At 34.0% G+C, this 16896-nt stretch overlaps 1 protein-coding gene across 5 annotated transcripts in view; it reads right to left on the bottom strand.

Annotated features, from left to right (window-relative positions):
• Hecw (Hecw ubiquitin protein ligase) overlaps positions 1–16896 on the bottom strand; it is a 117180-nt gene that overhangs the window by 30580 nt on the left and 69704 nt on the right. Inside the window, exon 1 of one of the 5 annotated variants that reach the window (XM_076113826.1) lies at positions 14676–14829. The exons of the other annotated variants lie outside the window; for them this stretch is intronic. The gene's annotated coding sequence lies outside the window, so the exon portion shown is untranslated. Of the gene's footprint in view, positions 1–14675; positions 14830–16896 lie in introns of those variants that run through there. 5 annotated transcript variants of the gene reach the window in all.

Raw genomic sequence — 16896 nt, 5'->3', positions numbered from 1 at the left:
TATTAGTCCTAGCGTGATGATATATAGCCTATAGCCTTCCTCGATAAATGGGCTATCTAACACTGAAAGAATTTTTCAAATCGAACCAGTAGTTCCCGAGATAAGCGCGTTCAAACAAACAAACAAACAAACAAACCAACTCTTCAGCTTTATAATATTAGTATAGACTAGCTGACCCACGCAACTTCGCTTGCGTCACATAAGAGAGAATGGATCAGAATTTTCCCCGTTTTTGTAACACTTTTTATTGTTACTCTGCTCCTATTGGTCGTAGTGTGATGATATATAGCCTAAAGCCTTCCTCGATAAATGAGCTATCTAACACTGAAAGAATTTTTCAAATCGGACCAGCAGTTCCTGAGATTAGCGCGTTCAAACAAACAAACAAACAAACAAACAAACTCTTCAGCTTTATAATATTAAGTATAGATGTAATAAAAACTGCTACTGGAAAACGTTTGTTTGATATATGGTATCATATGCTTGTAGCCATGAGCTCACACCTAGTGAGTTGTGTGGTTTTTGGCGAGGACATTATATAGATTGGTGACCACTTTGTGGCGTCTCCGTGCAACTCAGGGCACGTAAAGTCGCTCTCGGTTGTTGTCCATGAAGATAGCTAGCGGTCATTCAAAAACTGTAAAAGGCCTATAGGCGGCTTGAAAAACTCCGACACTAGGTTAACCACTATCCATGAATAAATAGGTAAATGATTTTAGTCTGAAGAACACTGTTTTTTAGTTCAACTCCATAGGATTTAATTATTTTTTATCAAAATTATATTAATAAAAAAGGCAAGTATTATTATCACACTTTTTCATATTGTTGGATAAAAACCAACGCGCGTGTTAATTGATGGAATTAAATACATTTTAGTAATAACCAAAAAAGTTGACCTCTTGAGTACATATCTGAAGTTTATCAGTTCTAAGAAAGTTATTCGGAACTTTTATTCATCATCGTTATAATAACTACTTCTTATTTGCATGTTTTAAAAGATAAAATCCTTTTCCATATAACATTCTTTTTTTTTAACCCATTATTGTTTCACTGCTGAGCAAGGGTCTCCTCCCCTACGAGAGATGAGTTAGGTCATGAGACTACTTATTCTGAGGGTTGGGGACTTTGCAGGCCTCCGAGAAATGTTTAAAAAAAAAAATTGGTATGCAAGGTTTTCCTTCACCGTTAGAACAAGTGATAATAATTTCTACTACTATGATTTGTGTATTAAAAACTATTTCAAGAAAAAATGCTCTACATTTAACCATACTGAGGTAAGCTGCCATAACAAAGAAATCATTTGCGGTTTTTCTTGAGCCCACGTACAAAAAATAGCCCGTTAAGCTGTTATACTGCGTAGCATAGTCCAATAAACATATATAATATGTTGATTATTTATTAATATTACGTTAGAATTAAATCAATATGGCGCAAGTCATTGGTGTAATGTGCTGTACGTACAGTTAGATGATTAACAATGTTAGTTGTGAATGATTTTAAGAGCAAAACCATTTCAAAGAAAAGAATCGGAACATATGAGGGACAAAACGATTTATTTTTTGGAAGACATTTTTGGATAAGTATAGAGATCCTGAAACTAAAAAGACGTATAAAATTTTTTGATGATTTCTTTAGCAAGAAACAATACACATATTTTTGTATCAGGGACTGTTCTGAGCCTCAAATAATGTCAAAGGAACACAGTTCAAGAGGTTGCCTAAAATATTTTGTGACTAAACGACTCTTAAGATAATAATTAATGTGTAATTTGGTAAAAATACAGAGATAACGGATAAAGAATTAACCCAATGGGCTTATTTTTTCTTATAGGTTAGTGACCGTCCTTTAAAGTTACATTTCATACACTTCGAAGACTAAAGGGATTAGATTCTACGTCATACATTCATACATACAAACATAATATCACTCCTTTTTCCAAAGCGGTAGGCAGAGACTAGTAAACACCACTTGGTACGATCGTTACAAACTTCTACGCCATATGTCACGAGCTCAAATATTCGTACGGCTACTCATCTACTGACTGGCCGTGTCCTTAACCGAAACCTAGATCAAACCATTGGTTCTAAGCTATTTCTAACAGGATATGGAGGTTCTATAATTAATTTATTGTTCTAAGAGAATGTATTAGTATTAAATAATCGTTAAATTATATAGCAATGTAAATTAAGTATAAGTAAATAAAGGGACATTACCATAACATAATGCCTTTATATGTTAAACTGTGGTTTATGTTCATTGCGTATATTTAAGTAATAAACAATGACTTAACTGGTGGTCTAGAATGCGTAATGCGTAAGGTTTAAATTTAGTTACAAAATGTATGTGCGAATAATTTATAACATCTAGTATACGCACTTTGCCAACGTGGTGGACTTAAGCCTAACCTCTCACTAAAATCGGGAGGATTCTGTCCAGCAGTGGGACAGCAACGGCTTAAAAAATTGCTTATTTGTCGTGACAACATCTAGTATATGCACATTGCCAGCGTGGTGGACTTAAGGTATAAACCCTCCCTCAATTCGGGAGGTTTCTGCAGTAGGACAACAATGCATTAAAAAATAGCTTATTCGTCGTGACTAATTTTGTGATAACTATTGTCGAATACTCAAATGAAATTAAATAGCTGTAAGCCTGTAAAAGTAACTATGACGTGTGCTATAGCGATAGATATAACTTAGAGCATTAATTAAAATTGAGTGTCGTTTAAGTATCTATTTAGCTGTTGGTTCTTATAACTGACAATTGAAAAATTTCCCCCTAAACTTTTTAAATAAAAACGAGTAATATCAAATTCACTCTAGACTTAAAGCCTACACTCTCCCTCATTCTGGGAAGAGATCCGAGCCTAGCAGTGGGACTTTTAAAAATGATTTATAAGTATCAAAACAAAGTAACAGGCATATTAAGTCGGTAAGTCTCGGGTCACACTGTGGGCGGGGGCATCTCAAGTATCCACGTCGCTTCAGCGCTGCTCATGGCTGATCGAACCCAAGGAATGAAACATATGACGTTGAGCGCTCCTGTACGCGTGCCGATCACATTCTCTTATGATTTATCTTACACCGGCTTCACATGTTGGTCCCAATGCTGGTACCAACGTTGGACTGCAAACTTGGTGCGGCGGACACACGTTGGCTATTAGTTCTGTCCCGTCAAATCGCGAGCGTTGGTGCAGATTTCTTTGCTGAAACTGACACGAGTAGACCAACTACCAACGCTCGTCCCAACGTTGGGACCAATGCCATTTTCTAGATCCACACGTTGGACAAATGGCGTTGGGGCCTATATTGGGGCCAACGTGTGGAGCCGGCGTTATAGTAAACCGATGTAACACGATAGGACATCGCTTTCAATCACTATTAACGATGAAGACGTGTTTGTTTGAAAATGTGCCGTTTTATGGATGAATAGTTTATTGTAAAAAATATTGTTGGAAACTAACATGAGTTTTTTGTACTTAGGGTATTACAACGTAATACTATCATTTTGGGATGTTAATTTTGTTTCATTACAGGGTATTATTTTATTGTATTAAAAATTTACTATTGTTCAGGGAGCATCAATCTATGATAGAATAGTCGAAATTCACGACACGATAAGAGATATTAAGTAACTCGCACAATGCTATACGATAAATACAGAAAATAGTGTTATCAGGCCTTTTAGTGCTTTCTCCTTAAAGATAACATGATACGGTATTTCCTAAAACCAGAAGCAATAAAACAGCTTAAACACTTGTATAATACAAAAATAGAAGAAAGTCGTAACGTTACTTCAAATATCAAACGAACGGTTCAAACCGAAATTCCATTGACGACATTTTTAGAAGCCATTTAGCTATTTGTATAGTTTTCAGTGGTAATAAAAACGGGCGCCGTTTTATTATATTTCATGTACTTTTACTTTCACCGCCGGTTTAACAAAGACACAAGGGCGAGGTGTTCTATTCAAACGTTCAATGTAACGTTACTTTTGTTTGTCATCTAATTACAGCACCATTAGTTCGGAAAAGGATTTTTGTTACATTTGTAAGCGACACGCGTCCTTCCGTCACCGCCCACGGTCGGACCGAGGCCTTATAACAATTGAATTCAGTTATACTAATTTGCGGACATAAATAGTGTGTAAGTTATACACTCGTAATATTGATAGTTAAGTAAGTAAGCCTATTATTGTGCGTACAGAATACATAATGCAATGTATTTTATATTAGGTACAGTACGTGAAGTTATTTTAATGACATCATTTATTCGTTAACATTTTCCTTCTCTTATAAATTGCGTAGTCTCGAACAAAATTACTATCCAACAAAAAAGAAGTACGAAATGGAAAAAAATGGCTGCTACTTAGACTACAGCGCACAAAATCCACACGCAAACGTTTCTTAATACTTCATAATTATAGTTGTAAGTTCAAAGAAATGGGTAAATCAAAGATTCTAAGGACGGTCGGGTGCTCAGGCGCGTCTACCTGCGTTAGGCCGACAGACCGCACTACTGCGTACCGTTAGTTGTAAAAAACGCCATTGTGCCCTCAGGCTGTTGCCGAGGAAGGCTGGCAAGCAAAGGGTGCAAGCTGACCTCATAGGCAATTTATATTTGAGATTTTAAGAAAGTTTTGTTATGGTATTAGAGGGTTCCTTGCATTAGTTCTTAATCTCTAGTTAAGAAGCTTTTGCGTTTTACTTTAATTGCGTATAAGGAGACAAATGTATAGGTTGAATTTACAAAATTCGGTCACGCACTGCAGCAAACCTTAACTGTCTATAATTTAGAGCAGACAAAATGTTCAAAGTCTTTCCCATTATTTAACTGATTAACACACATTCGCAAATGTCACGAAATGTTACTATAACGATTATGATAACTACTGTATACGTAAGATCTCTCACACAGTAACATATCTCCGTTATAGCATTATTATTTAGAACAGCAAGAACAGGTGTCTTTTAAAGGGAACCCTAAGGAGTTCGTCCCAATCGCGTGAAATGAACATCTGTGCTGAATCTCCGTCACATGTGATATTGTGATGCTACACAGTTTTTGTGTAAAACATGTTAAACTGATCTTTTAAGGGATGTAAGGCTTTTAAATGATTAGAGGATATATGCGTGTTAAGTATTCGTTAGTACCAGGTAACTGATGGGGTTTAAAGTTTGGTAAAGGGTGACTTGAGTAATACCAAAATTTTCAAAAAAACCGGTGTAAAATTACGTTATTTTACCATAGAAGCAGGCATAGTCAAAATAACGCCACTTGCTATGACTCCTACAGACTTCCATTTTTGTTTCATTTATATGTATTGGACAATATTATTTCAAAGTTAATTAAAAGAATATAATTCCCAGTTGAGATACTTTAAGTTTTATATTTGTTATTTGATCCAAAAGATGGTGTATCACCAACATTTAAAAAACGCGAGATTAGAGATGACTTAATTAATGAAATTAATATTGCTACAAAATCTTAGCTTTATTGTTATCTATATTATTATGAGTATATGAACTTGACCTAAAGTATAAATCGGGGTTTTTCCCAGAACGTTAGAACTTACCATTTTTGGGTTAAATTTACACTATTTCTGAGTAATAATTCCCAAAATTAATAAGATATTAAGGGATATTGTAAATAATGAGTAAAATCCCAATTAAATATGGAAATATATCGCAAAGATTTAAGTATATCCGACATTATTTCCGTACAGCGTGTACGACCCCAATTAGCAACAACTAAATAACAATAATTATGATAACCCGTAGACCACCCATCTTTTGCGATAATAGGACTGATATATTCACTATAGGTAGTAGAAAGACAAAAACTTGCAGAGCATTAAGTGCTTTTAGCATCATCACTGACTTCGAAACAACAATAAAATAATTTTATTAAGAACAACTAAGTAAACAAACAATGACTAAATGTTACTAAAACGTGCCATTACCTTAAATTCTACGAATAATTTACATACTTTCATTATGTCTGAAAAACAATGACGTCTGCCTGAAGTGACAAAGTTCTGACATCATAGTCTACCACATGTCCTTATGCTTTTTGCATTTTCCTCTAAGAAATAAAACCTAATGTACCGTCGTGTCAATATTATTAGACTACTATAGTAAAAATGTGTAGGACAGCAAAGGGTGAGCCAAGCACAGGATCGTATAAAATGGCGTACTGAGGGAGAGTACATAAAAATAAAATGACGTACTCAACAATGGGTGTAAGTTGGCTGAATACATAGATACCACTGTACGATATATATTATGATTATACTTTGGGATCTCTTCTTATACCTACTTGGAAATAACCCAACGAAATGGAACAGTCATGTTTGAAGTAAATTATCCGTCTTCTCTCCATGACTCATTAAACTTAGAGATTAAAGCTTTAACTAAAATAGAAGTTTCAGTAAACCAGATTTAAAAGGAGTGTGTTTCCATGAGTATAGAAAGGATAAAAACATTTAAAATGATATCGTAAAATGTATTATTGTTAAAGTATTTGGCCGTAAGTGTACTAACTGTTATCACAATTATATCTCAAAACCATCACCGGTGCATACTTAAGGCACAATACAAAGACAAAATACGTCTTAGCAACACTCACTTCTGCAAAAAGGTACACCTGTCAACTTATCAAACAAGACTCTTGTCAAGAAAGCATGTCAATTCGCAAACCTATAATTTGGAACTTGACACAAGGGTATGGAAATACAGTACACTATTCCGTTACTTGGTTCCCGAAGCTCTATCAATAATTGTATAAAAGATCAGCGTACATAGCTATGTCTATTGTGTAGTGCGCACCTGCGCATGCGCATCGCGCTTACGGTTTACCTACAGACGCGGTTTTGGCAAGACTTTTATTTATGTCGTGGGAAATGTGCATGAATGGATGTTTTTTTTATGTCCCTGCTAGTTGAGTAGGATAGAAGTTTTGAGTTGAAATATAATTTAATTTTACGGTTATAATTCATATTAAGTTTGGTGTAAAATAAGTGAATAAAAATACAGCGAAATTTCAATATAACGCCTATCCTACTAATATTATAAATGCGAAAGTTTGTGTAGCTGGATGTTTGTACGTTTGTTACTGTTTTACGCAAGAACTACTGAGTATATTTTTATGAAATTGTGTACACAGATAGTTTATAAGCTGGATTAACACCTAACACCTCTTTTCTCTGAAAAGGCTTTTCAAGCGGACGAAGCGCTAGCAGAAACTAGTTGTTTATAGTTTTATACCCCCAAAAATAAAAAAGAGGTATATTAAGAAACACCTGTAAATAAGTCTAACCGCATACTTCAGCTTTTAAGCAAAACTTAGACCTAACAAAGTACTAATTAAATTGCTCGTTAACGCACAATCTAATTAACTCACAAAAGAGATCGCACCCAGATTACTGGACCTATTTATATGAAATTCTATGAACGGAGCACTAATTAACTCAGGGCATTCAGCACTTGCGTTATCATCGACATTGTCCAAGCATCTGATGTTATCTACCATTGTTCAACTAATTATTATTATTACGAAGTTCTGTTGACTTACGTGATTAAAAATCTAGTTTCTAGGACAAGGTTCGTATTAACTGGGATTATGTGATAATCTTTGTAAATGCTGGATTATAGATGAGTTTTTAGGTTAGTTTGTGAAAGATGAGTGAGTTGAAAATATTTTGGCTTGTTTTAGATCGTTTTCTTTGAAGTGTGTGTTTATCTATGTATGTTAAGTATGATTAGAGATTACTTTTGCCTAAACACTTTTTTTTCGCGTGTTTAACACACAAGTAAGAACTTTATATTATTGAAGTTATTAATAATCGATTTATTCTTTTACATCTACAATTATCATGTATTTTGGTAATACTTCGAAAAATGTGAGAAAAAAAGCTTTTTTAAATACTCTTTCAAGTTCTTTACTTCGGTTTTTTTTATTATTGAATTGCTAACTTCCACTAAAAGCACCTATCAACTATAAAATAAATATCTATATATTGACAAACGCAATCAAATCCCTGGTATCAGCCGTGTATGGCTTCTGTATACAAATCACGGATTAAGTTGATCCCTATCTAATAATTAAGTAAAGGGTTGAAGGGTTTCGTCACGTGGTGAATAAACAACCCCACGTGGATCGAAGCCTCATCGAGCGTGATAGACACACGGACACTGACGAAACTTTGATTTCATTTATTATATGAGGAATTTGTTGAAGGAAGGAAAGGAAAGGAAGTTGTTTTATTTGTTTCACTTTTTTGTTGCATCTTAGATTTACTTATCATTGAATATACTAACATGCTGTTCAATTTTGCAGCCCAGTCTTAGTTGCAACACCTCATTATGGACTTAAACATTCAGAATTTAGAACCCTATATTATGTGAAAAGAATTTTTAAGTACATTAAACCGCGTCTGAATCGCTGCCTACGAAAAATTATACGATATATATGAGTCTTTGGTATGCAATACGCTTTACAGTTCCGCACATGTCTCCCAATATACTCACCGACTGTTTACCTTCGAATTTCAGGAAATCCCTTACCTGAAACAACAAAAGTTAATTTTAATATCAAACATTTGGCGAGCCTCCCCGACGTTATGAAAATACGAAGAGGATTCTGTTTGTTTTATACGCGCAAAGGATCACTGAACGCACTGAAAATAGGCGACGCGGGCGGCGCGCGAAAATAGCGCCATTATATCGCCCAACGTTGCGCGCGCATGCTTTGTGAAATCATATATTTTGCGCGCAAGTTTCCCGCTTACAGCTGATAAAACAAGATGGCGGATTAAAAATGGCGCAAATTGTTTTATTTCTTGAATTAAAATCAGATTGTTGTTGGATGAGCCAAGCAGACAAGGTCATTTAAGTACAAATAAATTTAAAAAGTATATGTACTATATTACAGAATAATGGAAAGGAAAAATATATTTTTTTTGTATATTTTGTTCTGTGTTGTTTCCATGACTGCAATGCGCATCGATGGTAAAGATAAACATGCATTCCACTAATACAATTGGTTTCATTGATTATTTTAAATTGTCTACATAATTGTGCCGTTACCATAACAAACATATACCAACAATGGTGTACTTTCAATAATTTAAAACTTAGTAGAAATATTTAATTTTAATTGCTGTCGAACATGAAACGAATATGATATTCAAGATAATATTATAGTTTGGGTGTAAGTCACGATACAGTTTCACTACCAGCAATAATTGCAAATTATAGTGAAAATATTGGTAAGATATGCGCAAAATATTCAGGCGTCCCAGCAACTTACAGAAGTCTTCAATCCCTATAACTACTTAATGAAATTCGCCCAGAAGTAGGAAATTACAAAGGGATTTTAAAATAAAGCTCTAACTTAGCATTTATCAGCTTTCGACCTCGGCCCGTACCAAGTGCTTAAATATACGTTCGAACGCGTTTCTTCCCATGAAAGCAAGTAACAGCAACCATCGCAAGAACGTAATGCAATATAGAGAAAAAAATATACCGCAAATTGAATTGACCAGGTCAAAATTCTACCTACATACATCTAAAACATCATCAGTTCATTATCCCCGTGCAATAACTAACAAGCAATCACTCAGACAGACAGACAGATAGACAGTATCATAAACATTCAAAGAAATCTTCAGTACTCTTCAGATATTTGCAACCGTGACGTCATTTATGTGGAAGTGGGGCAATTGTGTACAGATACATGTGTTTCGAAATAATATTAGGGTACTGAGTCATTGTGCTGAAATTCTACCATTCTGGATTGAATTGTGAATTCTTATTGAAAATACATTTTAGATTCTACAAAGAAATCTATCTAATAAATAAGGGATAAACCAGAACATGCAGTGTCAGGTCATGGTTCGTATGGGATCGACGGGATCAAAATTTTCTCGGGAATATAACATGCAACGCGAAAGTTCAATAAGCTGGCACTGTACGAGACAAAACAAAGCACCTAAATGGAACTTTAGTGACCGATATTTTACTCTATTGATATGTTTATGCGGACATACAGTATGTTTTAAGATTTAAACCCTATTAATCTTTTCCAAACCGCTACACCCTCAATACATCACAAAACCCGTAGCCGCCTCTATATCAAAATAACTACCAATATAACAATGGTAAGAAGTTCCCAAGCATTGCCGGTCGTCAATTAGATTGTTTTTAATCGCCGCGACAAGTGGGTTACGAGAATTAATCTCGTTTGGTTTCAATTGTATGCTAATTCCCGCATGGCGTGCGCTTGCAGCACAAGGGCAGTCGATCCCTTAGACAGGTGATTAATTATGGCGTCTTGCGAAACCCTTTGACAAAGTTATTGTTTATATTGTTCACTATATAGGTCAAGCTGTTAAATTACGTCTGAACGTTATTTAGTACGACTTCAATCTGCTCATAAAGTACAGAAAGATTTAATACACGAACGGTCTCTTTCATTGATTTATATGATGTTAGATGATGTTTTTGTTGTTAATGATACCTAGATAAATGGCATAATTATATTAATGGATTAAATCATTGGTTATCTATTATGTCAATGTGATATAATTAACCCAGAAAAGAAATGTGATAATTCTAATGCATTCTGTGTCGTGTTATTATTACCTCCTACCCGCGATTTCGGTCGCCTGGAAAGATTCCACGGCCTAAAATCTTAGGTTAATTCAGGTTTTGTAAGTACAAAATCAGTTAAATTAAACCAATTCCTTTTCAGCTGTTTTTGGCTTGAGTAAATCAAATACATGTGGGTTGAAACGGCAGAGTGTCAGAGTTACCAGGATGTACGGTTAAAGGATAATTAATGGGAATAAAACAGAAACAAAAGGCAATAGGAATAGGACGAAAAGACGACAAGAGAATTTAAAAAAAAATGGAAAATATAAGCGTTAGAAACAATTTAAAAACCTGGCTTTTATTTAAGAGTCCGCATACATCTTCACAAACTTTCGCTTTAACAATCATAGACAAAACCGTTTGTGCTACCCGTTTTTTTTTGTAAAAATTTCATAACATGAAAATATTTCATACAACGTAGGTACTTAACAATGTTAAGTATGACTTCCTCATAACGATGTTATCGCAGTACCCGTACTAACTATTACAGCGTAGAAGAATACCAGTGTGTTAACTATGCAATTATAACGAGACTGACGCAAAACGATAGTGACTTTTGCATTTCATGGTTTGAGGCACGGGCAATATTTTGAACAGAAGTGGTAGTGAAACTAAAGATTACGAATTAGCTGTTCAGAATTTTAATAAAATGGCTGAATAGAGAGAGAGAGAGATATAAGTACTTGGTATGCAGTATCAAAGACTCTTTGCAAGGTACCTGGGTCAAATATGGTCAGCTGAAAAATATCCAAGTCTTCCTTAATTTCCTGGTTAGTAAACTTCAAAATCACTAGTGGTGCACTAGTTCCGAAGTGTGAAAAATGCAGAAATACGGTGCACCGTATTAGCGTAATAACTTAAAGACTATATGAAATTGATACAGAGATAGATTACAGTTTAATCTTTCAATAAATATCATGAAATACATGAAAAGTAGCATATTGCACGACAACTATCCGGACCATCCCGATTCAAAATCAAAATAAAATTATTTTAATTTGATTTTTAATTATTTTAATAAAATAATTAATTTCGATCAAATGCTAAACACTTATGATAGCAGTCAATGATACAGAGAGTGAATTTAGCGCCAGTTCGAAGAGTAAAAAGTTTGTTCAAAGCAACCATACTGTGTTGTATTTACATAGTGTATATTACTGTATATTGCTTAATAATAAACAATTACGTGATTGTCAGCGGTAATTAACGAGACAATAGGCAATTATGTATAAGAGATGTTAGTGTAAGTGTGTTTATGGGGTTAGGACGGAGGTAAAAAGTGGCTTGGTGTCAAAGTAATCATGACCACAATTGTACCTAGCATGCGACTGATGATGAGATAAAGATTTAATTGTACGAAGTAGGTAGTCTTTTCAAAGACTAACCCCCGCTTTCTGAGTACATTTAGCGGTAGTTTATATATTCAATAGCATTTTTTACATGAGTTTTAACGTTATTGAATAGATAAACTTTCGCTAAATGTACCTTAGAAACCGGGGGTAAAACATCTTACTTTGTAAGGAGATCCGTGTCTAGCAGTGGGAAGTAATAGCTTAAATCTTATAAAAGTATGAAGTTTTTGGATGAATCCATATCTATTTTCAATTCGAATTGGAAAGCTAATTCGGCGAGTCGTATTATTAACTTCAGAGCTTTCCTCATTTCACTGTGAAACAAATGGAAGTATTTTTAATTTTCCCATTACAGTGATAAAACAATTTGCTTAAGGACACGAAGGACACGAATAATACCTATTTTCTATGAATTATTACTTGGGTTCAATGCCTTTGTCACGAAAGACACGCGCACTGTCCACTTTGTTTAATTTAAACACACAAGTGGCAAACGTAAAAAAATACTACGCACAGTCCCTTTTGTTTACAAGCCTTATTTAACAAAAAGATTAGATACATACAATGCATTTTATTTTCATACCTACAATATCTAACTCCAGTGTTAACACTTCATAATAACTAACAGTAAACTCATATCAGGTGGAATTAATAGTTATTTTCATTCATTTGTTGGCACTTTATCTATATCAGTGGATCCCAACCAGTGGTCCGCGGACCAATAGTGGTCCGTGGAAGACAAAATATGATCCGCGAGACCGGGAATGATTGTAAAATTTAAAATTTTCAGGACGATTATTACACTTTATTTCATAAAATAGGTCCCGGACTAAGAAAAGGTTGGGAACCCCTGATCTATAGGCGAGGTTATCCAGACTTCCCTACATCATTCCGATATTAAAACCACAGTTGACGTCATTAACTCCAGTATTATCCATTGATTAACGTCATCGGTGAGACCGTAACACTTATTATAATAATATCTATTTACGTCCAGTATTTATAATTATTCCTCGTCCCTTTGATGTCCATGGGGCGTTCAGGCTATTTCAAGCGGCCACACGGTATTTATTAAAATAGATTACCTACATGTTAATTTTGGCGATAAAAGAAGAGAATATACTGCGATTATTGATGTATTTAAGAGTTATTTTACGGCCTTTTTAGCATAAAGCCTGATCAGACTTCAAATTTACTAGTATTTCCATATTTGACTTGAAAAAGATGAGTCAACTTATCAGTTGCTTGTTTATTTTGGAATAACTGACGTATATTTAAACGTCATTAAATTGATCGTGAATGAGTAATTTCTGTAATAAATAGTTCATACTTACCGCAGATATGGAGAGTTAGAAATCAATAGAGAAGTCCGCGGTCTACAATTGCACCTTATGATTAGAATAAGCTAAGGAAAACACGTTTCAGCGTTTAAACGTCTCTACAAAACTTATAAAAACTACTTTACTATTGAAAGTCATGATTTACGTAACTCCTGTAATAAAATTTTCAATTGCATATTTTCTCTATTCGACGAAGAAGACCCGTAACCGGCAATGGGACAATGATGGCGTCAATGATGATGACAGTGTCTCAAAACTGTGCAAGGGTCTTCCATTAGAAAGAGGGAGTGTTAGGCCTTGAAGACCACATGCGGGTTAGGAACTTCAAAAAACAAATTGAGTAGTTAAATGTTTAACAATTTAATTCCAACCGGATATTTTAATCCTGTTATATTTAGTCTGCACTCGTCACTCAACTGCCACGTATATTGTATCGCAAATATACAGTAACGGGGTGCGTATGTGCGTAATACAGAACAAAGAATTAAGCTTTACGTTTCAAACGACTATGAATATAAAGACACAAATAGATTTTGGGAGGCATATGTATGTATTCTGTATGCAATTTTGAATCATCGTAAATTACCGGTACACCAGACTGGGAAGGGAAGGGAAGTATTTTCCTAAGATAATATCCTCGTAATTTAATGATAGCTAGCAGATAGAAATGTCAAAAACTTTTAAAAGTTTTGCTTAGCTCATTAAATATTTGCTTACTCTTTTTTCCATCGATAAATAACTTAATAAGCAATAATGTTGACATTTTTAATTGGCAAAATATACAAAAGTCCGTAAAAAAACAATTTATTCATAAACAAAGTAACCTACCAAAATCTTTATTCTTTCAGAATCTTATGAGACTTTTTACAAGTGATGTAAATATAGAGTTGAAACCACAGGCGATGACCGGAACGTGCTTATTTAAAGTATTAATTACACCATCGTTAGTAGGCATAGTTACATTCGTAATTTTGCGGATCAATGCTCAACTATATTGGATTCCAGTCAAAATTAATTGAAACTATGATTGGGCATGATTCTACTAATTATAAGATCATCCAAGTATTTTGCTGATCATACCAGTGATAATCTACTTCGCTGTAAATTTACGAATTTAATTTAAAACTAAGATCTTATGATTTTCATCAATTTTACACGATTCGTGTATAATACTTGTGTAACATTGGATCTTTTCCCTCTGGTTTCTGAGTACACTTAGCGGTAGTTTATCTATTCAATAGCGTTCAAACTCATATAAAAAAAATGCTATAACAAACGCTAAACCGGGGGTAAACCACTCAATGAATTAATCTAAATACTATAATAAGTTACCTTCGTTAATATTTGTTGGTCCTACAGGTAGCCAAGTTGGAAATCCTACCCATTTCACTACCAAAGTCACTCTTAACAAATCCTTCGTTTTGACTGATTTATCAGATAACTTGTAAAATGTTCAGCACAAATTAAACACATAACTGAAATAAAAATAACTCACTTTACGAGCAACAGAACCGACAAAACGATTACAATGTGTTTAATCTTTGTTTGCACCAAATCAATCCACAGCGTACGCAGTTATTAATCACGCGAGCTCCGGATATCCCTAACTGTAGAATTATATATACCAAGTTCAACTATTATGAATCATATTGGGATAATTATCACGCCTAACTGACGGATAACCTTGGAGAAACGTAAGTATTGGTGAATTAGGACATTGAAATTATCTAGATTTTGAAGCAAAACACCAAACGGCATTTTTTGGCTTAGTACTCGTATAGTACAATGTTAGCGATACTTCGCTGTTTTATTATGTCTCTACCTATTTTCTAAGGATAGGACGTTGATAGAAAGTTTAAGAACTATGAAAAGTGACTTACATCAGACATTTACACACAAATTAAACTTTACAAGTAAGACCAAAACTCTTTGTTATCAAACAAAATAAAGACCATTTATAAAATCTCACTATCTCAATTGTTACACACATTATTTAAATAATGAGGGTGAATTAATTCCCACACGCCTTCTAGTTCCCACCGAATCAGGATAATCGTTGAGCACACGGCCATATCCTTTTGATAGCAGGATAGTATAATTCACGGTCTTTAAACAACCGAAGATCTTTGAAATTGTGAGCTTATCAAAATTTAAACCATATTTTAGGACACTAAAGAAAGAGGCATACGGTGAAGAAAATTGGCTTACTCTATGTCATTTGTTCTCATCATGACATCATGTCGATTTGCAACAATCATGCCCATTAAAACATGATATTTGAGTGGCAAGTAAGGAGGCGAGTTCTTTGGATTCTCAACCCATCCAATACGCGCTAGACAGGACATAGATAAGTAAACAAGAAATATTTTCTAGCGCTATTATAAATAGTGGACTCGACATAAACAACTATTAAGCTTTTTAAGTACTTTTATCAACTTAAAACAGTAACAACCGCGTAAGAAATAATTTTAAATATTTGTGAACATTTTGTTTAACAAATGATGACGTCAAATTATGTGAAGTTTATTAAGATATATATCAAGATAATGTAACTATAAAATATATATAAAATGATGTTTTCCGTCAGTTATGAGTTACTTTTGTTTTATTTAATTTTGTTTAACTACCTTGAGTCAAGTTCAAGAGTACTTTATTAAATTTAAATGTCTTTGTTATCCATTACAATAAAAATACTTATTATTAAAATTATGCGCATATTTAATTCAAAGCTGTACATTTTTCATAATCAGGGCAATGGATTTTTGCAGAAATCAGAATTTTTATTCACCCCCGGGTTCTGAGTTCATTTAGCGGTAGTTTATCTATTCAATAGCGTTTTTTATATGAGTTTAAACGCTATTGAATAGATTAATAGTCAATCATGTAGCATTTTTATAATTTTGGTTAACACTATTTAAGGGTCTTTGTCTTTGCATATACAAAATTAACGTAAGACCAATAGAAAACAAAATATTTCCTATTCTTCATGGAAACGGAAATCGGAAAACTCCATAACCATAATCGGCATGAATATGCTCAAAGAATGCTAATAGCAGTACGAATTACACTAAGAGTCGATTAACTTAGTAATTCAAATGAATCATTATCGTATCGGGCTTGGAAAATAACATGGCTGATATTCTCGAAAAGAACTGACTAAGACATAACTTTTATACCATATTCGTTCGTCTGATATCCACTTTTTGCCATCGTTTCAATGAACTGTGATTCAGTGAATATTTTAGATATACAAATGGTGATTATCTTGGGAAAATTTCCGTGATAGGAAAGATTTGAAAGAAAAGATAATGTTTACTTAAGAGTGAAGTGAGGTTAATTTGATTTAAATAAGTTTGACCGGTTTCATAGGACTTTGAGACACCAGGAGAATTTTAACATAATATTATATTTTTTCATGCATTTGAAGCCTCTTTATGTAACAGATTCGAACATTTTTTCAGGAGCTTTCAAACTGGCGTTAATAATAACAAATGTGAACAATAATTACAAAGCAGGCAACAAAAATTTGATACATTATGAAAAGTTATTTTGT

This window comes from Anticarsia gemmatalis, chromosome 4 (assembly GCF_050436995.1).
Source record: "Anticarsia gemmatalis isolate Benzon Research Colony breed Stoneville strain chromosome 4, ilAntGemm2 primary, whole genome shotgun sequence".
In the NCBI taxonomy this organism is placed as follows: Eukaryota; Metazoa; Arthropoda; class Insecta; order Lepidoptera; family Erebidae; genus Anticarsia; species Anticarsia gemmatalis.
Note: the sequence above shows the minus strand (reverse complement) of the source record. Positions and strands in the feature narration are given on the sequence as shown.